The sequence below is a fragment of the Anas platyrhynchos genome, chromosome 18, assembly GCF_047663525.1.
Source record: "Anas platyrhynchos isolate ZD024472 breed Pekin duck chromosome 18, IASCAAS_PekinDuck_T2T, whole genome shotgun sequence".
Taxonomy (NCBI): domain Eukaryota; kingdom Metazoa; phylum Chordata; class Aves; order Anseriformes; family Anatidae; genus Anas; species Anas platyrhynchos.
This window is the reverse complement of record NC_092604.1, coordinates 6835738-6859320: the sequence shown is the minus strand read 5'-3', so window position 1 is coordinate 6859320 and position 23583 is coordinate 6835738. Positions and strand designations below refer to the sequence as shown.

General features: G+C 45.6%; 2 long non-coding RNA genes across 3 annotated transcripts in view; one reads left to right on the top strand and one right to left on the bottom strand.

Moving 5' to 3' along the window:
- Positions 1-928: 928 nt before the first annotated feature.
- LOC106019599 (uncharacterized) lies at positions 929-14624 on the bottom strand. 2 transcript variants are annotated; one of them, XR_011803989.1, is made up of 5 exons: positions 14163-14624; positions 8526-14054; positions 6780-6932; positions 3161-3256; positions 929-2896 (listed from the first exon to the last, which is right to left on the bottom strand). It is a non-coding gene; the product is annotated as an uncharacterized lncRNA (long non-coding RNA). The 2 variants fall into 2 exon arrangements; XR_011803988.1 differs by having other exon boundaries at positions 929-3256.
- The window catches only part of LOC139999018 (uncharacterized), a 99894-nt gene continuing 85426 nt past the window's right edge, over positions 9116-23583 (top strand). The window contains exons 1-3 of the long non-coding RNA XR_011803990.1: positions 9116-9252; positions 14631-14895; positions 18115-18403. This is a non-coding gene — a long non-coding RNA (uncharacterized lncRNA). The remainder of the gene's footprint in view (positions 9253-14630; positions 14896-18114; positions 18404-23583) is intronic.

Here is a 23583-nt window from a genome sequence, read left to right as displayed (position 1 = left end):
CGAATTTATCCTGCAGCAGCCCTGCCAGATCTAGGCAATTTGGGCCTGCTCTAATTAACCCGTGTGCAATCATCATCATTTCCACACCATCTAGAAGAAGAGGCAGAGGTCACACTGCACTGGGCATTGCTTCCCTGCATTTTAAGCAAGAGGATTAACTTATTCACTGCTGCTTTAAAGCATGATGCAAAGAGAAGTGCACGGGGAGTATCCTGCACCCAGACCACTGCACGTGGGCACACCGAGACCTGTGCACACAGGCTGCTTCCCCCTATGGCTGGGGGTGTGTGGGGGGCTCTTTTTTCTTTAAAAAAGGAATTATAATTCCTCATCCACCTCCTCCTTGAGTGGAAGTCTCCAAGGTCTGAAGTTCAGACACGCAGAAGGCTTGAGCTCATGTGCAGCTACTCAGAGCGCTTTGGTAGCCAGCAGATGCTTACTCGCGGTGCTCAGGTCCTCCTCCCTCCCTCACCAATTTATCTTTATTACTTTAAATACTCCTATCTGCAAACCGCCTGGCCCTTATCACGGCAGAAGGGAGCCTCAGATCTGCTGCCTGCCAGGCTCCGCACGCCGCCGCTCCTGGAAGCGCAGCAAACTTTTCTTGCCCTTATTTCCATGCAGAGGTGGCACGGGGGCTTCTGCTCAGAATGACAAAACCGTCCACAAATCACTTGGGAATCTTCTACACTCAATTTGCTCCAGCTCTGCCGGGCAAACAAGAGGCAGGAGGCACATATACATTACTGCTGATTAGTCCGTGTCGCCAGTATCAGCAGCCACGCACGCAGGCTGACCGTAACTTTAAATATTGATAACCAAACTCATATATCATAGGCCTGGGAGAGTGACAGTTTCAGTGCATAACAGCACAGGCTTTCTACAATAATCAAACACTCAATAATTCATGAAAATATATCCCCCCAAATCAAATTGGAAGCTATTTTGTGTAATATATTATTTAAAATTCAATATTATAATGCACACAACTTCTGCTCGTACCACAGAGGACCATTTCAAAATGTGATTATGTGCGGACTCTATTTAAAAGTGACAATTTTGCTTTTCATTTGTTTAACAGCTTAAATGGAAGAGCTCAACTGGAACTAAGTCATCTGACAATGAAACCAAAGCCGACATAAGCAACTTTGCAAACTTCATGACAAGTCAGAAAAAGGCATGAATCTCCCTCACTGCTAACACAGATGAATTCCCCACTCCGATGCTCACCTCCACAATTTCCAATGTGCTAAGTGAAAGGAAAGGTGCTGCAAACCCATGACAAACTTCAGTTCCCCCAGTCTGTCGCCCTGGTCCCGTTGAATAAGGAGAAAAACATTTACTTGCATTCCAGGGACCCTCGCACAGAAAAACAGCTTTGACTTTGCATCCCTGCTTATTCCTGTTGGAAAACCCATTTGTGTAGGGGAAGGCTGCCTGGTGTGAAGTGCCAAGAGAAGAGGGTTTTGCCCTTGTAAACAGAATGCACTGGAGCATAAAATACAATCAAGATTTGTGACAAAATCCAGCCCGGGCAGACGTCATTCCTCAGCGGCGGCGGGGCAAAGTGGCACGGTGTGATTGAGGGCACCGAGCTCGCAAAGTGACGGCGGGGGAGGCTCGCAGCGAGCTGGCTCCAAGTGCAGGGACCGGCCCTGAAGGAGAAAACTACTTGGTGAGGAGGAAAATCTCAGCCTGTTTATGAGCTGTTCACAACTAGAGCTGCACGAGTTCGGTGTCAGGCAGTCGCCAGCTCTTCAGTCAGTGCTAACACCAATCTTGCGTCTTGTCCATCTACTGCCAATTGGATATTTTTTATTTGCTCCCAAACAGTGATTACTAAGAAAAGTAAAGTCGAGGGAACAAACGCTCAGCTCTCTCAAGCTATCACCCTACAGGCAAAAGATGCTGCTTTGAATTTTCTCTTCCTATCTGCTGCCTTTTACCACCTACTTTCCACTCCTTTGGCCACCTTGATATTACCCTTTTGCCTGTTTCTGCTTTTCCCCCCTTTCTCTGCTGTTCCAAGTCAGAACAAAGTCAGGGACCTGAGCCCAAGTACTGCCTCCTTTCCAGAGGTTCAGGAGGGGATGTGAGCAGGGCTGCACCCCGTGGATGAGCCAAGACAAGGAAGCACGGCAAGGTTCCCCCACAGCTCAAGAACCAGGGCTGAAATCCTGGGGTGAAGCAGGTGCCCAGGAGCCTGGAAGTTGCTGTTCCAGACGGCACAGGTATGGCTCAGGCTCTGCTACCAACTCTCGTTTTCAAAATGCTCTAAATTAATCTCTATTAGTGTCAACTGACGGCACTGCTCGCACACACAGCACAGTAAGACTTGCTCAAACTGGTGTCCTAGGACCTGCCCTACCAGGTACTACAGAAGTATTAAGTATTTGCACCAAGAATGCTTATTTCTGCCTCCCTCTAGTTGTCTCCTATACTCCATGCGTCCTTCGAAATGAAGAATTTAAAATGTTTTGCTTGGCCTTTTGTGTCTGTTCACTCTTGCCCTCAGAGGTTTTCAGCCTTGTATCACAGATGCCTGGTGCTTTGCCACAGACAGACGCCGGCATCCTGTTAAAAAGCCCAGTAGCAACTGAAGAAGTCAGAGGGATCGCAGCACTCAGCTAAAGGACTATTTTCAGAGCAATTAAAGACACTTAATATGTTAAACTGAAAGATTAAGAGGTGACGCAGTAGCACAATAGAAAAATACTAGGTATGAAAGTACAGATTTGGCAGAGAAAGGCAAAACAGAAATAGTGGCTTGAAGTTAAAGCCTCAAATTCCAACAAAAATGTCAGTTTTCAAGGTGTGAGTCACCACCTCTTCCAGAAAAGTGCTGCTCAGTACTCTGATCTCCCTGTGGATGGCTTGACAGCAGTGGTGACTTACTCTGGGGGAAGAAGTGGAGAGGAAATATCAGGAAAGTGCTCCCATGAAATGATATCGCAAGGCTGTCACATTTGAGAGGTTAAAATGGTTCACAGGCACATGCAGGCTGTGTGACTTTCACCAGTGAACCTCCAGATTTGCCGTGCTCTGACCAACACAGCTCCTGGGTTTGCCGTACAAAGCACTGGCTGAACTCCCCGTCACCACACTTTAAACGACCTTAAGCAGGCCAACAAACCCCCAGCTCCAGTGCAGTGGCCACAACCTGGTTTCATGCAGTTGTCCATGCAACAGGACTTTGCAGCAGCGGGAATGGCATTAGGAACACGGAATGGGTGCTTGATCCTCTTCTGTAGCACTCCTAGGACATAGGAAATGGTAATAGGTAACTCTGAAATGGAAGAGGATATTGGTCTTTGCCGCAAAATTCGTACACTATGGAAATAATGAAAGGGCTGCGGACACGGCAGCGGGCTCTGGGTACCAAGCCAGCCCAGATGATACAACCAGCATGGGTGTGGGAAGAGCCCTGTCCCTGAAGGGCTGACCACAGCTCGAGCCCAAAGCCTGAAACAGGCTCCCTCTGGGAAAATGGAACTGGAACGAAGCATTCCGCAGCGAAGTCATCGCTTGGGGTGTTGAAATGCTGCAGTGTGATGTGGCACTTTGGTACACATGCAGACATTCACACATGGCTGCATCTCACTTTTAAATGTCTCTCAAGAGTTGTATATTAAACAGAAGAAGGATTTTTCCAGGAACTAACACAGTTGGCAGCCTTTTGTCTCTATTTTTTTAGAGTAATTTATGAAAGAAGAAAAGTAGCAGAGTCAATTTACAAAAGGCTGCAGTCTGGACTTTGATAGATGAACAGATACACTAACAAAACCTCGTACTTCTCACTGAACACTCCATCTTCTTATCTGTTAATCCTGGTGAAGAAAGAAAGAGGGAGGCAGGCAGCTGAGGAGCTCAAAGAGCTGGGTAATGTTTAAACCAGTGAACAACCAACCCAAAGACCAATCTTCCTGCTTTCTTCCAGACCCAACCGGATAATCAGCTAAGCGTTTCCTCTTGCATTTTGCCTCCCTTCTGGGAGGGGATGAGCGAGATGACAGTGATTTCAAGCTACAACCTGTTGTAAAAATGTCCTATGTAATTATTTGAAGCACAGCCTGGTAGCTGTGAAGGAGCAGCCCCCCTCCTACAATCTAGGACATCGTACCGGGACCTAATAACAGTGCCAGGGGTGATACCAAGGAGATGACAGCAAACAGCAGCACTTTTCCCAGCTGGCTACCCAGCCCTGCTCTCAGGCAGCTTCGCAGGCTTGCTTCTGAGGATGTTACTCAAGTTACATCCGTGCTAATGAAAGCAGCTCAGCCGTTAGCACACTGTAATCTAGAACTTAAACAACAGAATTAAGGAAAAAAAAACTTTGCACTTCCAGAAATATATGAGGAAGGCTTGGCACTTCCACTGAAAGATTCAAGTGCAGGCTAGGATTTCTAGGACAGGCCGCCAGCTATTGGGATGCTCTTTCAGTGCTATATATTCATATGTTAGTCTAAAAATGGTGCCCAGAGTCCCAGCTCCATCAGCAGTTCTCATCTTTCTGCATCCTCAGCGGAGCTGCTGTCCCCTGCACATCCAGATATCCTCACGCTCATCTCTCACACAGTATTTTGAAGACACAGTTCTCATTTCTCTTCTAAATTTAAAATGAAAAGTAACTTCCAAAGCTCAGCATTTTTACAGTGAATTTCTTGATTTGTGACAAGTGCTATAGGAAGAAGCAAGTATTTTGTGCTTCATCTGTTCACGTCCCTCAAGTACAGCCCTCCTCTCCAAACCCGAAATTTCTAACCCATTAGTCTTTAAAGCAGAAAAAACTGTGGAGACTTGAAGAGAAACAGAAACCAAATGAAAAAGAATAATTACTCTCTCCTGACTTCAACGAGGCTTACTGCAGGATCTGCTGCAATTCCTCACAAGCACGATGAGCACCAACGTACACATAACAAGCACAACAGAAATATGCATTTAATTGGAGAAAGAATCTCCTTGGCAAGAAGGGCCTCATGTGTTTCTCTAACAACGCTGCAGACATTTCTTTGCACAGTAAATCCATTATGTCACCACACAGAAGAAACTCATGCAAGAGTGGGTGAAAGCTAATGTAAGCAAAAAAAGGCTCCTTGAGCAAAACCTGCAATACAAGTGAAAAGCATGAAAGATGGCAGCGACTCTGCCCCCTAAGCTCGAATCTGCAGATCCCATCTTTTCTTTCCCTTAAGCCCCAGCTCCTGGAGCCATATGATGACATGAGAACCACCTCAAATCGAGCTTCATAATCTCAGTGAGGAAAAAACCCTGAAGAAAGCAGTCATTAAAGGATTCCAAAAAAAAATAAGTTTATAACATTAAGATTTTTTGAACCTGCCCTAAATAAATATTGCCTCCCTCCTGCTCTGAATGGCAGAGGTGAGTCAACGTCCAGAGCTGCTGTGCTACGGCACGATAGCATCCAGACAGTCCTTGCTCCTTCCCCAAATCCTACCTGAGCTCTAGGATCTGCAGCCCAGCTTTCCCTCTTCCTTGCTCTGCACTGCATCATTACACGAAGCTCCCTGCATTCCCTCCCCCGTCTCTGCACAACTCCTCTGCACTGCAGCAGTACCAGAAACACGTTTTTTTTCCAGCTCATTTTCCCCACTCTCTCCCACGCTGCAGCACTGCAGCCTGCACTGCTCTGCCACCCAGCCCTGCACTGCAGCAGCTCGCTGCCTTCCCTGGTCTCTCAGATCCCTGCTCACGGGTTCTGGTTTTGCACTGCAGCATTGCAGAAAGCCTTGGGCTCTGCCACCTCCCTCCAGTGCTCTGTGGCACAGCCCAGCCCTGGAGCATCAAACCCGCCCTGCTGCTTCCATCCCTGCTCTGCTCTTTCCATTCAGTGCCAGGCTGCAATGTTGCTGCAGCATCCACAGGCTTTTGTGACTCTTACACTCTTCTGTTCCTACCTGTGGTATTGCAAGGATTCCCCTCGCGCCCCAATGCACCCCTCAGCAGTCAGATCCTGCTTTTCACTCCCAGAAGATGCACCCCTCCCTCCACCCCCACTTCTTGAGCAGTTTCACATTCTCTCTGCTTGTGCAGAAGTCAGCAGCCACTGCCCAGGGACAATACTGGAGTACAGCTGGCAAGTACAGATTGTTTAAGAGTCATCCTGCATTTACTAAAAGAAGGTCATGCCTAACAAACTTGATTAATTTCTTTGAGGTGGTGACAATGACAAGGGACAGGGTCGAGAAGTAAAGCATAATTTAGTTGGACTTCAAGAGCCTTTTGATACAGTACCACATGAAAGGCTAATTTGTAAGGTTAATATATATGCTGTTGATAGCAAAATACCCAGACAAGTAAACATCTTTTTTTAATTACCCTGCCACAAAACAACTAAGAGGAAAGGGAAACCAGTGGCTGGTCATGGGAAGGGGAAAAGGAAATTATTACAGGAACGTCAGACATTTGTACACCCCTGCCCTGCAGGCACTTTTCTAGTACTTTCTAAGCAGCCATACACAATTCACTGTGGAAACCACTTGCTTTGGTGACCAAACAAGACACAGCTGCAGAAGGGTCAAAGTTACATAAGTTACATAAGTTATATAAGTACAATAAGTGTGCCTCTAAAGAACATGTAGCATAATGCAACAATTTATAGCTGCGTGGTGCTCAATAGAAGGCACCATGTGAGATGAACTGGTGGTGTTACAAGCATGTAAGGCTAGACAGGTATTCAGAGGCCATTAAACAGAAAGAAGGAATGCAAAGCAAGATTGAAAAGTCTGAACATAGCCTTGGGTCTACCAAGGCAAGCATACCTTTTTGGTCACTGCACAGGAGACAGGTCACTGCTACCATCAGTTGTCTTGCTCCAAGTGGTACCAGAGGTCAGTGATGTCAACAAGACAGCAGGTTGCAGGTTCCAGGCCTTCACATGCAGTCCACGCTCTTGTTGGACATTAAAAAATCACCTGGAAGAATAAGATTACCTATCAAATTTAGAAATTACTGAGGCATTTTTGTGTTTTAACATGGCTTGACTACTGCAAGACCTCTGGAAGGTCCCTGCAACCCTGCACCACTTCCCAGCTTCCTCACAAATTAGGGACTACAACCTGACCACTGCTCTCTGCTGCCAAGCAGCTCAGTGTTTCTTCTTTTCCTCAGAAAAAAAAAAAAAAAAAAGCACATCTGTTTTCAGTAAATGCTGTAAATTAGTTAATGTTTGTAAAGTGCTCTGATCATGTGAAGTGCTATATAATTACTACATATTATCAATATAATTTGGCTAGATTGTGCCTCAGCCGCCTCCTCTCTTCATTACAGTTTTGAGAGAGTTTTCTCAAACATCAGCTCTTTGGGGCAGGGACTTTGCATGCCATCCATCTCAAAACAATCTTGACCTTTCTTGGAGAGCCCCAGGAAATAATTAAAAAGCCACAGCACTGAGGCACATCACCGGAGCCACGCACCCAACCGCACTTCTGCTGCAAGCAGACTGCCAGATGCCTCCAAGGGAGGCGGCCCTACTCTTTAGGAAGCTATCACCACCCCAAGGAAGCATTTGGGGTCCACAAGTCAATATAATCCAAAGGAAGCACAACTGATGGTAAAAATATCCCAGGCACTAGGAAGGGCAGCAGCCTCTGCTAGACCTGGGCTTTGTACTGGGGTGGGAAGGCCCTGACCTAGCTGAACTGTTGCAGATGTTTCCCAAATCCCTGCTCATCTCCATATGTTCATTAGAGCTCCATTAAGAGCAAGGCATGTATATAGATATGTGAATGTGTCAGGGAGTACCAGGACTCCCAGCTGTAACAACACGGGTACAATTTAAGACTGGTCAGAGCAAAGCTTTAGTGACCACACAGTGTACCCAGGCACCAACCCCTTCACCCAGGGGTTGCAGACCCCCCTTACAGGCTGTTTTGGGAAGAGACAAGGAAAATCACTCCTCAGCAAAGCCAGGGGTGTGTTTTTGGGACAAACACACCCCAGGCACTGCCTCCTGGGCTAACCAAGGCCAGGACTGCCCAGGCACCCAGCACCTGCGCTGCCTCAGCCCGGCTGCTGGCTCGTGGTCATAAAGGAGTGCTGCTTTTGTCAGGGTGACCTTCTTAATCAGCCCTCCCAGATCTAAGCTATTAATGATTTTTTCCACCACAAACTGTTTTTTTTTTCCAAATAACCTGCTCCTCAGTGTCTGCTTCTAGGGAACCCCAGATTTTTACAGGCTTGAGAAGCAAGAGCTGTATGAAATTCCTCTCAACTCCAGACTAAAACCTGAGTTTTTTTTAAAAAAAAGCTTGTAGTGGAAACGAACCGAGCTTAAAAACACCCAGCTTAACTGCCTTTAGAAAGGCACACACGAGGCACAGCAAGAAGCACAGAATTGTACGGGTTGGAAGGGACCTCAAGAGACCATCGGGTCCAACCCCCGATGAAGAACTTCAAGAAAACCTTAAAATTGACCCTTCAGAGAGACAAGCACCCTAAAGACTTAAATTTCACACACAAAGTAACAAAAACAGACCGACGAAGCCCGAACCCAGCCTGCTCCCTACCTGCGGGGCCTCAGGGCCTGAGCCCGGCCCGGCCGCTGTGAGGGGCCGAGGGGCCGGGGTCGGGCGGGGCCAGGCCGGGGCCTTCAGAAAATAGTGGGTTTAAACATTTTCCTTGGGTTTCTCTCTCTCTCCTAAGGATAAATAATCATAACTTGAGGGTAAAATTCCCCAGAGGTTGTCAAGCTGCTAAAAAAAAAATTTAGAAAATAATTCGGGCTGTGACAAGTTGTGTTTAAAACTGCTGAAGTGAGTTAGAAAATAAAGCGTTGCTTCAGATCTTAAAAGCGGCAAGCATCTGACTATGTAAAAGGTGCGATTGGGCTGCTGGGGGACTTCTGGAATGCACAAAGTGCTTCACAAAGCACGGAAAATGTTTACTAACGTGTCTGTAAGCTAGTGCTTACTGGCAGCATGAGCTGAGAAAAATATTTACCTGTGGGTTTGGGAAGCTGCCCTAGAGGAAGGCTCCCCGAAGCAGGGACAGGCAGGCATGCTCAGGGACGCCCGAGAAGCCTCTGACAGGAGCAAAGTGTCTGAATTGAGCCATTAAAAGCTACACAGAAGTTTATTTTTTCCTCCACAAGTCATGGCTTGGTCTTCGAGGAGTTTGCTGTTGTGGAGGTTTTTGCCTTTGGACTTGGTCTCCTGCACTCTGCGGGGATGGGTGGAAGCCCAGCACCGCTCCTACCCATGAACGTGGAGGGAAGGAGGCTCAGAGCTGGTTCTGGTAAGCCTACAGCTTCTTATTCCTTCCCACTAATAACAGGCTGACACTAAAAGGTTCAGAAAACACAAATACAATATTCAGCCACTTTCTCAATGAAACTACTTGCCATGAATCCTTTCCGTAACCTGCATCTCTCCACTTCGTGTCCCTGCTTGTAGTGCCGAGGGTTGGTGTGTTCAAATCTTTCAGAGAGAGACTAGGAAACTTCAATATTTTTGGCATGGGTGAGACTAAAAAAGCAATTGAGGGGAAAAAATGGGTATATAAAACAGCGGACCAGATCATCTGCTAGTGCAAATGGTTTTAATGCTGCTGAAGTCAATGGAGCAATGTCAATTTACAGCTTCTGAGGCTCTTGCTTAGTCTGCAGACCTGGGCCAGAAATCAAGGCATTGGAGTTGAAACACCTGGCTTGCAAATCCCGAAGGAATAGGTTTGATCGTAAGTTCTTGCTTGTTAAGGCTGAGACAGAAGGAATCTTCTTGGCCAGGCTTTTGGGGAGCGACCAAGAGTGGGATTCAGTTTTTGTTTAAAAAGCAGAAGTGCTGGACAGAGGCAGACCTCTTGAGACCCTCTGTCTTCATCTCATATTTTGGCCAACAATGGTCAACTGCTAGCAAAGGTTGTCCCTCTTTTGAATGTATTTGTTGCTTCTTTCCTTGCAGTGTGAGAGGGATTGCTTTAAGAAAAGAGAAAACAAGAAGTTCCAGTAGTTAAGATTATAAATATATCCTATTAGGGTTTCTTTTTCTTCCCTTCCAGACAAAAGCATTTCTGCTTCCAAGCTTGATAGACCTCCTGACCCTGCTGATGTGGGTGGATGGCTCTGCATGTTCTGAATCATTTGCTTCCTTTTCAAGTGTTGCTTTCTCCTTATTTCAATTACCCTTCCTTTATAATTACATGGGCCGCTCCAGTGAGCGGGAGTGCTCTGGAGCTGACAGACCGTCTAACAACAGGGCATGCTGGAGGCAAAATCTACATCCTTATCTACCTTGGGCAGTAGGGAAGCTGTATGTTTAATAGCACAGGAGAAATTGCTCAAGGATATTCAGACAAGAGCAATTGGTGCTGGGTTCACTGCCCAGGCTTGCACCAGGCTGGACCATGTGTAATTGCTGTCGCTGTCCCTTAGAGAGTTATAAACTGCACGTGCAAGGATCACCTCCCTTCTTTCCTGCTGAGTGATTGCCTCTCAGAGCAGGAGTCAATGAAGCTTGGTCTGATACCTATCTGAGCTCGATGGGAGTCTTTTAACTAAACTTGGAAGGGATTAGTTTAGCCTCCAGAAGGTGCAGCCAGCACGGATGTGGCTAGGACAGGGTAGGAAGGGAAGGTGGGAGCTAGTGACTGACGCCTGGCCCCGCAGCTGCAGGTGGCTGTGGATGTACAGCGCTGTGACTCCTGGGGCCAGGGATAAGTCTGCATCAAACTCAGAGTTTTTCTCTATGTAGTTTCCCAAGGAACCAACTCTTTTGTTCTAATTTTCATCTTATTTGCAATTAAAATTAAGCGACTGGTTTTGTATGGAAATCTTGCAAAGTGGTACATTTCAAATAGTGAAAGATTTAGCTTTATTTAAGAGATGGAGGCTTAACTTTGTGTTGCAAGTTGTTTCCAGTGAAGCTGTGCCCTGGCTATTTTAAGAATATGCTTTATTAAATAGTTTCCCAAAAGTTCAAATGGATTTCTGAGGCTGCTTCCTGATTTCTCTCCCTGTAGGATTCAGTCTCACTGAATATCCCATCCAAACAGCGCACTGATAATGTGGTGCCTTTTATTAACACGTAGGGATATTGGAAAAATATCTCCTTAATTGGGCCTTAAAAACCTGTCCCAAAGTCAAAGGCAGAGGAACCATTGGAGCCTTTGCAGAAAAGGTGCACCCAGCGAGGGCTTGCAGGTGTTTATTGTAGACGAAGGGATTTTTTTAGCCAATTAATTACACATTTCAAATTTAATCTTATATTGAAATTCTAAGGGGAACATGTGTGGGAACAGACTGGGAGAGGGTGTCAAAAGGTTTTTCTTTAGCGGCAGTAGGTTCCTGCAGTGAGTCATGAAGAAGGGGCCATAATTGTTCCCATTGTCTTGTGTGCTTGGTACAGCTACCTGTTGGTTATTCATGAACACAACATTATCACTCACATTATTTTGGTTCCGTATGAAAGAGATTAAGCTGCTGGGGCTGCACAATACCGTGGCACCAGAGGATAAGAACATAGGACTATTTTTTCTCTCGATTCATCTAGGAATTAAAGGTGTAACAAATAACTTCAGATCCTACCACAAAGGAGAGCAGTCTTGCAGCCTGCACACACAACTTTCTACTCTGTGTTTCTCTTGCTTGTACTTTGTTCTGTGCTCAGCCAACAGGTACGAGGAGAGGCACGGATGCTTGCTCTCCTCAAAGTGAGCCAAGGCCACTGCTTTGTTACTGGGGACGGGAAGCAAGAGGAAGGCAGCCTTCCCTTAAATTCGGCGGAGATCAGAAAGACATTAGTGCATACAGGCATGTCAGTGCTATTACAGAGCAGACAAGTCTATCTAGTCTGTGATCGCACTTAGCTCCGCAGTGCTTGTGGCTGGAGCTGCAGCCTTGCTGCAGCAGTCGTGGTGATGTCTCCATACCTCCTTAGCTCCTCTCACTCACCCGAAGCGCAGCAGGTCCAGAAGCACCTGGAGCCGTGCATCACGCACAGCAGGTTGCCTGCCAAAGTCCCGCTTGGGTTGCAGCTGAAGGAGAAGGAGGAGAGCAGGAGGGGAAGGAAAAAAAGAAGCAGGGCAGCTGAGAGGAAAGAGTGGCCAGAGAATGAGGATTATTTTATATTTCAAATACTAGAATATAAAGTAAAACAAGGAATGGTGAGGAGGACTGTTCTGCAGTGGAATGGGCTAGACTGTTTTTTATTTTGGCTTTTATTGGAGCTGCCCTAAGGGTAGAAGATCAGCACTGTCCTAGACATCTGTACTCAGCAGAATTATTTCCATGTCAGTGGCAGCAAGGAAAACTATTGGCTTGCCCACCACCCCAAAAACAGCACCATGTGCTGCGTGCCTTGTCTTTGGGACAATGGCTAAGTATCTTTATCTAGGGATTGTTTCTCTTTTGTTGTGTATTTGGATGCAGCAGCAGAGGCAGGGGACTGCTGAAAATTCCCTTTGGCCTTTCAAAATGTTCCCAGAAGCCTGAGGTATTTGGAGGAGTAAAACACTGAATTACAACCTGGGTGCTGTGCTTGGCAATTAATACCCTGACCCCTCAGAAAGAGAAGAAAACAAAATAAAAACAAACAAACAAACAAAAATCTCTTTTAATTCAATATAAACTTTTTAGATCCAAGGAAGTCCACCTCCAGCATGCACAAAGCTGTGAAAGCTAGGTGAGAAGGACTGATTTCTGTTAAAATACTTCCACCTGCCTCAGTCATCTTTCTAAGCCTTAAGTTTCAAATATATCAACAGTGCATCAGACCTGCGAGGGCATCAGATGGTATGTCAGATGAGGGGAAAATAAACTGGTATTTCCCTTAGCCAAAGAAACTTCGAGTTTTAACAGGAACAAAACCTCGTGTTGCACAGGCCCTGTAATTAAGGGAGTTTAGTTCTTCTGAAATGTGGTGAGAAGGGAAAGTGGCTTCCAGGGTTTTTGGAGAACAAAGGATCATTTCTCATTCGAGACTCACCGAGGGAGAGTAAGAACATTTGGGAAGGGGTCAGAGGACAGAGATCGGGAAAGGCTGGGCTCACTTCAGGGATTTCAGAAAAACCCAGCCCCTCGGCTGCCTTGCTGAGCGTGTAGGACAAGGGCTTAACAGCACACTGCTTTTCTGCCATAGGGAAACTGCTTGTATCAAAGTGTATTTCTTCTCTTATTACCTGTGTCCAAGCAGAGAGTTAGGATTACAACCACAAAATAATGAAACAATTTGCAGTTGTCTCTATCCCTTAGTTTCTAGTGAAGACTCCACTGCCACAAGGCTGTTCGCAGCGCAGCTCCGTTCCACCCAGACTCAGGCCAACCCCGAGGAGCTTCCAGCTTCACCTCATCCTAGGGGAAAGAGAAAATGGACTACAGGAAATACGTGTTTTTTTTTCTGTCTGGGTCTCTGCTGATCCCTCCTGCTTGGTTCTGCCCTTCCGTGCCTTTTTACCCTTATTCTTCAGCTTTCTCTGAGGGTTTTTTTTTTTTTTGCAGTTGGAATTCATCAAAATCCAGAATAGGCCTGAACCTATAACCTTGAGCTAACACTGAAGTGCCAGCCTAGCATACATTTTTCCCCCAATTAAAATGGATGAAAAGCTCTGAGAATATTCTTTGATTCCATATCTTATATTTACACCATGAAATCTCTGTGCAGGTCTTTGCCCTGAGAATTGCCTTGGCTTTGCCTCACCTTTGCTCAAACATCAGAAGCTCATGAAATGCAAAGTCAGATAGCTTTGAATGCCAAACCATATGGCATATTTGTTCTGCAATTGGCCACCACTTTTTTATAATCAGGATTCAGATGTGGGTGTTTGCTAGATTATATTCTCTTTGTGCACACCGGATTCTCTGCTTCCACAGCCTAGGAGATTAAAGTGCTTGCTGGCTGGGAAAGTCACAGAAAGCTGCCTGAAACAAATGAGAATGAAGGAGAAGCAAATCGCTTTGCTAATATCAAGGTGTAGCTGCAGATTGCCTGTGCAGTATTCAGCTTGCTCCTTTCCCAGCCTCGTTGTGTTTGGAAAACGACAGTAGACGTGGTACCATAACTTCTACGTCCTTGAGGCCACTGCTTGAAACCTTTCCCTAATTTCTGTAAAACGGAAACAAAGACAATGGTTGGATGCTTAGAACATGTCCTTCATCACAACAAACTCAGGTTTCTTTCAGGAAATAACAACTTCCTGAAGTGTGCACGCACCCAGAGCTATTTGTAGAGACCCTGTTCTGGGGACATCTGCTCCTCTTCTGCATCTTTTGGCGTGGTAGGCACCAAAGTGACATCTCCTCTGGCAAGCGCGTGGTGCATCTGTAACGTGCTCCTGCAGACTGCCACACAGAGCAGCAATCCAACAGAAATAACCCTCACAACTGCCAAAAGGTATTTTTCCGTTTTGGAAGGCTTTGCCCCAGCAAATCAATTCACTGTGTACCAAAGATAATTAGGGCATCTTATTTAAAACTTACGATCTAATTAGTGGCTTTAATGGTAGTTAATTACACAGAGAGCAACAAAGCAGTTATATTTCCTATCAGACTTCTAAGTCAAGGTGCAGGTATTTATCTAGGGCCATAAAGGAGAGTGGATACCACACTTAACATCTAATTACACAAAATTGTCCATGGTAATTATGAGCAATGTGACTTTATTTATCCGGTTTAATTACAGGGGCTCTGCACAGTCGCTGACCTGGCACGGTGACAGGGAGGACAGAGGGGAGATGAAGTGCCACCCCCTGCGTGAGCACCGTGGTGGAACCGCAGGCTGCCTGTCCTGGCTGTGAAGGCAGAGCCCAGCCAGACACCAACGCTAGCCGTGGGGACCTGTGCACACTCTGGTCCTGGAGGCTCACAGAAGCCACGCAGGCACAGGGGATGGACAAAGGTGTGTGTCTGCAACGCTGCATGAGGCACTGGATTGGATGTCTTGTACCGTAAGTAACCCAGTGTCAAGATGAGGTGTAACAAGGACAATTAATCTGTTTCTTCAGGAAAAGGTTCTGCCTGGCCCAACGCACACACCCGTCATAACCTTGAGTCTTTCCCAGGTACCCACTGCTGAAACTTCATAGAAGCTTTCAGGGCATCTCCAGAAAGTCAGCGTCTCTTGCACAAGACCACTTCTCACTCCCTGGCGAAGTGGCACGTTTTCTGTCTGACCCTAGATTTTTCTTGCCTGTCAGCTTAAATGTTAATGTCTGTATGCATGGGCATAAACATGGGTTCAGCTTAAACTTTTTTAATGCCTGTCAGGAAAGAAATGGTCTCTAAACACAGACCTATCCCAATTAGCAGGAAGTCCCAATGGAATGAATAACCATATAGTTGGTTCCTGAATGATGAAAACTGATAGTGTTATGGGGAATAAGTGAAACATGGCTCTTGTCACTTGTACTTTTACACTGGTGGACGTGTTAGTGAGGGGTATTAGTGTTGTCATCAGATGAGACCGAAGTCCATCCAGCACATTATACTTCCTGTGACAATAAAAGTAACAAGGGCTTAGGCAGCAATATGAAAGTAAGACTCTTCACTTTATATTCTTATCTTCTGCTGTTGTCCAGTCTCTATCCTCTCATTAATTAATTATCACCTGATGAGCAGGGTACCTTTTGAGTTGTAAAGCTTAAAAAGATGTATCATCTGCATGCCAGAAAAATCACTGGCCTTCTTCCTGCAGCCACAAAAGACAACATTTCCAGCTCCTTCCACTTTATAAAATTGCAAGCAGTGACATGTATAGCTCTACTTCTCAACTCATACCCCCAGGACATTTCCATGTTATAGCAAATCACTTGTTCAGTGGCTCACTACGATTTTGAATTAGTGGTAAATGCATTTTGACCTTATTTTTCTCCTGATAATTGCTCTATTTTTAGAGAAGTCACTTGATTGTCATGCTAATTTCTTCCATTTGAGGATTAGACTAGCTCCATCAGAAATAATTTGTGGTATATACCATAAATAAATAAATAAATGTTTTTTATCTAAAAAAAAAGGAAGCTGTCTCCTTTAAGAGTAAATATTGGTCTTGGTTTTGCTTTTTCTTATGTAAGCTAGGAACAAATACTTATTGGACAAAAAAACAATGATAAATTTCACTGGCCGTTAACTCACCTTCCACTTTTGGATATCAACTGTCAGCCATATTCTATGCTTTCGTTTCCTAAAAAGTATTTGATCATCATATTACAGGCCACTTTATTCTGCTTTATAGTCTTCACATAACCTATTAAAATATCTATGGCCAGATTTCCCAAAATACCAGTCTGATTTCTCAGTATTCAGGGCCAGAGTTCAGATCAGCTCTTTCCAGGGCTAAACATTTTCTTCTAAGAAATCCAGCCACCAGTGCTACTTTACTTAATTTGTTACACCCCTGAGCTGGTACAAACACTGTCACTTTTAAGATGCCTGAGCAAGGAGTTCTTGAAGCATCCAACCCTGCTCAGCTCGCTGAGCGTATCTCCGTGCTCTCCTTTTTAATCACGCAGAACTGCAAGTGCACCCTGTGCGTGAGGCACCTTTGCCCCCTGCCACAATGAATCACAGCATGGGGCGGCTGCTTGCCGGGAGGTCCATCTCTGCCGGTGACAGCCTGGCGGCCGTAGCTTCTGGTTCTTATTGACACAGCGGCTGGGCCAGCCGTAAATCCGGGACGTTTTATTCTGAGAGCGATCAACTGGCCCGTGGTCCAGAGAGTGATGGAGGGACCTTGAGGGACCTCGGTGTGGTTGGTCCCCTCTGCCTGCATTGCTGGGAGCTTGCTCGGGCTTGAGTCACTGCAGGTTTTATGGTTCAGTACCACAAGGCAATTAACAGCGAGTGAGTGAGCGTTCCCAACCTTTGCTAAAAATCGCGGCTGTTTATCAATGTGTCAGGCTGCTGGCAGATTCAAGAAATCTAAATTTAACAGGTGACTGGTTCCTCCATGCCTGGCTGCAGCCAATGGATCTTCAGGATACAGCATCCCAACTGGGCAGCCTGCACCAGCAGAGGAAGCTGGGGAGGAGAAGTGAATGAATGGGGCCAGCTCCAGAGTTCAGTGCAGGGAAGGCTTTTTTACACCACAGCTGCTTAATGACTTTTTCAATTGATTTCAGCAGTGCTGCTTTTCGATTACTGATTCCATCCCAACCACTGGGCAGAAAAATGGGCTCAGGGAAATAATAGGAAGGGAAGAAAGAAAAAAGGGTACACAAAAACTCATCACCCACTATAAAGCAGTGACATTTGTCCAGATATTTTATGCTGAACTGGAAAAAGAGAGAGAGAGATGACAATTTATCCCATTGCTCAGCCCGTGTTGTGGAGAGGAGTGCGCATGTCCCTGCTTGCTCGCAAGCCCCAGTTCATCCATGCTCGTTGACCTGCTCCTTGGTTTGGAACCAGCTGCAGAAAGCAGCTGTCATCCTCTGTTACTCTGCCAGCCCTATTCTTAAGGCAGCCATCAAAGTCTGGCACTGACTGAAGGCAATTCAATTAGCTGTGACGGTCAAACAGAAACTGAGGGTCAATTGAAATCTTTTTTTTTCCCCCCTCCTTCTTGCGCTCTCTTATTTTTACCTTGAACCCTGGAGGGAGAAGTTCACTCCTGTCTTGGGAAGGGTTTGGGGGGTAAGAATGCAGGAAGGATGCCACCTACATAGGAAAAGCTCACTCCAGTGCCTCCTGAGGAAGAAAAAATAAAAGGAAAATGTGCATCTGGGAGGGGGTGAATTTTTCCTCGGTGCTGCTCAGCTCTTGTGCTGCCTCCTTAAGATGCAGAGAGTTTGGAAAGTGGCTCCTTGTTGGAAAACTTGAGACGTGCTTTGGCTAAATCCAGTAGTAATAATGAAATCTCCCTTAGGCTTCCTGCTGCCATCTGCTTTGTGCCAGCCACAGTAGCCATTTCAGGCTTTTATCCGGCTCGTGGGCTTATTCCTAACACCTCCAGAGGAAGGAGGGGAAGGTGAGAGGAGGAGGAGGATAGAAAGATGGGATGTGAGCGCTAAGATGTGCTGCCAGGCAGAGCTGCTTCCCCAGCTTCCCCTTCGCAGCCAGCCTCTGCAGCTCCTTGCTAGCGTGCAAATAGTTGTAAAAATAAAGGTCAAACAGATAATCTTGATAAATATTTAATAGTTACTGTTTTTACATCTCCCTTATTGTTACAGATTGAATGTCTAACACTTGTGACATCTGGCACACACCGAGCTGGGAGGAAGCACGTTCAGCCCCACCTGCGCAGGGGGACAGGCTCCGTGCCACCAGCGTGGCCACCTCCAGCAGCCCCACAGAGCCTGCCTGCCGTTTGCTCGGGAACAGCAGCTTCCACAAGCAGCACAGACTCATCTTTCTTATTCAACGAGGCTTCATGTGAGGTTTGGTAAATTGCAGCATCAGGACTCTGGGTTCCCTCGTCTCTTCCTGAGTTAGCTCTCATTAAGGACCATCCACGCACAGGTAAATCGGGTGTGCCCTGGCCGTGGTTATCAGCTTCGGGGTCACTGTGAGCTCTCTAGAGGTGCAGGTCTTTGGTTCAGTGGGTTTGGTGCAGGACTTGAGTCAGATTTCTGTCCCAGTGGGACCTTGCTGGACTTTTTCCAGATGAAATAGGTCTTTGGTGATTAAATGAGACTTGTGGTGATAACACTGTTGATTTCAGAGTCCTATCAACCAGCCAAGTAGTTATGGCAGAGCAAATGCAAGCTGTGCTTTTAAGGGATTGCTTGGCAATTAAGCAAACTGTACACTTACTCATGGTAGCGGATAAGAAATCGTCTGCCTTTGCACAGCAGATGAGTACTTAATATACTGTGGGAGTTTTTTAGTTTGTCCATGGATTAATTCATTGTGATCAATAGAAAACTCAGTGTGCCCTGCAAATTGTGTATTGAGAAAGAGGAATACATTTTACCCACTGTGAACTCTGTAAGACTGTGCAGCATGAGGTCTCAATAGCAGTTTTGCTATATGGACATCTATGAAGCATTTGACTGGGCTTTGGAAATTCCTAGTAGTAAAGGATCTTCATATGGAAGAACTAATGACCCTAGGTAACAAATGAATCAATGTGACAAAAGGAAGGGAATCCAACTCCACAATTCCCTGCTTTGCATGACCTGGGTATTTGTACAGCAGATGAGAAATGCCAGCAGAGTGTCCTGGCTATGCATCACAACCCTTCTGCTTGGGAGCAATCTGTTGTGGTTTGGACAGCACAGCCCAGGGATTTAGATCCCTGTTCCAGCAGCCTAAAGACCCTTCAGGATGCTATTTTTGTCCTAAGTAGAAACTGGTGTTGGAACAAATAACTTTCCTGTATTCTTTCAGCTGGAACATGAGATTTTTTTTTCACTCTTTTCCTTTCAACTTGTACCTCAAAAAATTCAGCTACGCTCGAAGCTGTGCACGCCTCCCTCTTCCCCGCCTGCCCCAACCCAATCTTCATCTCATTCACATTGCAAGAAACATGTCATTAACATTTGACAGTGACTCCTTTCCCTTTCCCTTTTCCTTGCTGCATTCATTTTTTTTTCTTTTGTTGAAGCTTTGCCACCCTATTTTACAGGCTATACAATGTGGAATTTGGCAGAAATTCAGGTTCAGATAGAATCCAGAAATGACTCCACACATGAGTTTAAGAGGTGTCAGCATTGGGTAGCGTATCGTGCTCGCAAATAGCCTGACACAAATAGGGTGAGCATCAATGGCAGTTGAAGACTCACTTAAATACTGTTTAAAGTCCTTAACAAAAAAGAAAGACTTGGTTTTGACTGTGATGGGAAATAGTCTTCTGGCAATATTTCAGCTGGCTGCTAGGACGTGTAAGTACTGCAGACTTACACCAGAAAAGCAGTGTGGTCCCCATTCAGCACCTAACGAACGCACACGGTGTCAGGGCAGTGACCCCAGCGTGGTTCAAGGCAGATGCTATTGCTGCTGAAGCAGTGTAAGAAAACCTAGATCTGGAGCTTACACATGAACTCACAACAGACTTTTTTTGTGGAAGGGAGGTGACAGAAGCTCTTTGGGATGGGCCTACAAATAAGCACCAGCAATGTCTCATCAAAAAACTGTTAATTAAACACTTCAGAAGCGTAAGTCATTTTTCCAGCCTGTTTGAAAGCAACTTTCTGTACCCAGATATACCACTCCTGACAGAGCATCACTGGGCATTTCAGCTTTCAGGTGGATTGTTTGCTTGGTTTTTACTGACTGGACAGCCAAAAGTTTTAGGAATAGAAGAAAGGCAATCAAAAATTAAAGTTTTCCAAAAAAGAAAGAAGGATTTTTTTTTGGCCTGTGAACCCTTGCAAATTAGTCACTGAAGTGCTTTCCTCATCTTCACTTTCCTGGAACATTCTTGAAACAGGCAAAAGCTATCACTCAGTAAGTGTTCACAGAAAAACGGTAAAATAGGTCAGAAATGCAACTGGAACAAATGTGTTTGAGAAAAAGAAAGCCAAGCAAACATTGCAGATACTAGAACTGTGCAAACACAGCAAATAACGTAAAGCTTCCCCTCAGGAGAAGAACAATATGTAGAAATCTTGATACTTCAGTTCACATAGCACAGGACCCAATGGAGACTGAAAATGTTGTGTCCTACAGCTATACACCCTTTAACTCCCGAGGGATCAGTCAAGGTGTAGTGTGCAGGCAGTCAGGAACGTGAGTTAATTGTGACATTTGACTTCTATAATACAGACAGTCGCATTGTGGCAGCTCTGAATTGGTTTATAATAAGAATTTTGTGAAAGAGCCAGAGATCGTTGAAGTGCACTGTACGATAGCTGGGGCTACAGTGTCCCCATATGCTGAAAACCCAGAAATGCCATGTACAATCACAAGGGAATAACTTCTAACGTGCTAAACTTCTGGCCTTGATGCTCTTCCAGGGACATCCCAGGTAGGTCTTCCACAATGGTCTAAGCAATGTTGTGCCAAAAAAATATGCATGTTAATGCATATTTTAATGTAATTATATGTAATGCCTATAATGTTAATGTAAGGTGAGCCCCCAGCCTTTGAAGCTGTATGCTTTTGTGTCCAATTTTAAAGGACCCAACAAGACTTCCCTTGTCTAGGCATTCAGAAGTGCTGCTTCTGTCCAGGTGGAGGCATCAGCTGCCCTTCCCATACCCCATCCTCACTGCTGGTCTTATTCAAGTGTTCGGAAGGCCACGTCATCATGCTGGCCTTCATCTGTACAACCCCTGAGAATACTTTTTTAAAAACCTACTCAAACTCTGCATTTCTTTCTCCCTTTGTTCCCATGGCTTCCTCCAGAGGAGGCGAGCAGCTGAGGGGACTCGCGCTGAATCCTTGTCTGCAGCTCCCTCCAAGCTTGCTGGCTTTCTCTTATTGAATTAGGATAAATTGGAACTTTCATAAAGGGTGATATAAATCATTATCTCAAGTTAACAGATGCGGACTCACCAGGGTAGAGCTGTGTTAATAACTCCTTCGGATTAGGGCTGATTGGTACAATTTGAAACTTGTTTCTCTCAGCTTGATCAGTCTAGTTGTAACTGTGGCAATTATCCCATTTCACTTTCAATAGCTCAGTGCAGAAGAGCTGCTGCCTCCAATCCATCCCTTTTTAATGAATCCAGTGTGATATGCTCGGTCCTGTGGACAAATATGCCCCGTCTCCCCCCAACACCAAAATAAGCATTAAAAATAAATAAATCCGGTGTCCAAACGACACACAGGAATGTGTCTTTTAGGGAGCGAGATGCTAAGTGTCCATGTAAACATCATTTAGGTATTTGGCCGCTGAAAAGCTTCTCTTCATTCTTGCAGCATCATTTGCACTTTTTGGCAGTCTTCCTGCCTGGGAAATTAGATGAAAAAACAGGGTTTTGTCCAAGCATTGAAGCTGCTTGAATAGATTCTGATGAATGTGTTACATGCTGAATTTGTGGGGTTTTGTTAAATAACTTATCTGGTGATTTTTTTCTTTTTTCCCCACGAGTCATTAATAAATGAATTAATGTGTGAACACAGAATTCTCGGAATAATATATTTGACAAGTATTTTCTTTAACTCCTCTTTTTGACTCCGAGTCTGTGTCTCAAATTAGCAGACCCTTGAAGAACGCACTTATCTTTGACAATAGGTTTAAATCCATCTCTATTTAGAAAGACACTTGAACAAGTGTGTGCTTTAAGCCCATGTTTAGATCTCACCTCAGATATTTTGCTGGATCATGGGCTTTAACAGCAAGGTTAACCTTGTGCTTAAATCAGTGCAGTAGTGGTCTACTTGCAGTTACCAGCTCTGCTGCTGACTCCTTATGACCTTTCCAACTGCATGTATACATTAGGAGCACACCAACTGCATTTGATTTCCATGCTTCCTATCATTAGGAGCCACACAAGTGTCTTTGAACCATGCCCAGCCTATTTCAGCTCCCAAGCTATAAAATGAAAAGTATTCTCCTTCCCTCCAACTCTTGTCTTATCTTTTGGGCTGTAAATCCTTTAAGCCAAGGCTGTTGCTCGCTTCTTGTTCATACAGCACCTCATACCATGCTTTATGAAGCCAATAAAATGTTAGAGATTAAAATACATGGGCTGATTTGTCTCCCACTTACAGCACCAAAGCTGTACATCTAAAGGAACATTGCCGATGCCCACGGAAACGTGCCAATGAAAGCAGTAGTGTGATCCCACCCAAGCTTTGGTTTCTTACTGTGGAAATATGAGAGCTTTCCCATTTCAAATTCAGATCTTCTGTGTATCCGTTCCTTAAATTCTTTGGGGGTGCAGCCTACATCAGTGATGGTGTCCCAACGTTTTGGAGGAGCAGCCACTGCCATCTCCCCAGCTCTTGCCAGCTGCCTCCTGCTCAGCTCTGAGTGCTCAGCCTCTTGCAGGGGCCTGGACAGCTCTGAGTCATGCTGCTTGCAATATGTTCCTGCTAAAAATAATAGTAGTAATTAATGCTCTTAGTTTTAGTACTGCCATCTGCCTCGATGCCAGCCACAGTGGCTATTTTCCTTGGTGCTCCCCAAAGCTGGAAGGAGAAGGACAGAAAGGGCAGAGGCAGCTGCTGGCACCTTCCCCAGCACCTCTGCTTCAGCTGCGAGCATCTTCATCTGCCGTGGTGCCACCGCCTGTGCAGGGACAGCAAGAGGCACCGGACTTCCTCAGAGTTAAAGGAAGTAGAGCTTGGAAAGAGACATGCATGGAAGGAAATACACGGAGCTATAACTCCTGAAGGCAGCAAGACTGAAAAAAGAGGGACTTGTACAATAGGGAGCTGTCTAGAACAATTTTGGGAGTCTCTGTCTAGCTCTGGACCACAAGAGATAATGAGGAAGGAGAGAGGTGTGCTGAGAGTTTGCATCAGCTCAGTCGCTGGCATGGGATGGTGAGGGGTGAGCCCACGGAGTCTGTTCCTCTTTATCTCTGCAACGAGGCTGCCTTCCTGGGCTGTGCAGGTGTTGGGAGCGCACAGGCAGGCTGGGGAATTGAACAAAGGGAAGCGGCAGAGTGTTTAACAAACAGCATCACAAAAGGCATCTGTCTCAATGCATCACCTTCTGTTCCTGCGAGGAGCCTTTCCCTTTGTCTCGCCTCCTTCCTCTAATTATGAAATTTACTTCCTATCCCACCGGAGGACAAAAGAGTCGC